Here is a 582-nt window from a genome sequence, read left to right as displayed (position 1 = left end):
AAATAGAAAATGGTCTTCCAGATATTCATGAATTTTGGTAAGCTGGAAAAGTACTTTATTAGATGTCTTTTGGGTTATTGTTTTTAAATTTGAACCAAGGAAATTGTGGCTCCATCAAAAAAGTATATATTTTTAGTTAGGTCATTTCTAGCATTCTTAAGTTCAAAAGTTATTTATTTTTCAATTTTATTTGTTGAGAAAACCTCAAGGTTTTGTGAAGGGTACTATGTATTCGATTAAGGAAATTCATTTTAGTTCCAGAATTATTGCATGTAGCAATTTCAGCTAAGAATTAAGAGTACTTGGCCTTCAAAGTTTTTAATATTTTATTGCTCGCTTATCGGCTACTCCTGTAGATCAAAAGGAAGCCAAGATGTTGCTCTTCCATTATTCTCTATTTCATTCAGATTAGATCAATAATGAGTGCGCAGTATCACAAAAGGCAGAATAGTATCACACTGTACTCTTATTCCATGAGGCCCACATAATCATACAACAAGGTTGTTATGTTCATTGTCACTTGACTAACTTCAATTGTCCTCTGTACCTCACATCACGCTCCAGCTTGGTTACTCCATTTCT

This window comes from Penaeus monodon, chromosome 31, assembly GCF_015228065.2.
Source record: "Penaeus monodon isolate SGIC_2016 chromosome 31, NSTDA_Pmon_1, whole genome shotgun sequence".
NCBI classification, from domain to species: domain Eukaryota; kingdom Metazoa; phylum Arthropoda; class Malacostraca; order Decapoda; family Penaeidae; genus Penaeus; species Penaeus monodon.
The sequence above is the reverse complement of the archived record's forward strand: the minus strand, read 5'-3'. Positions refer to the sequence as shown.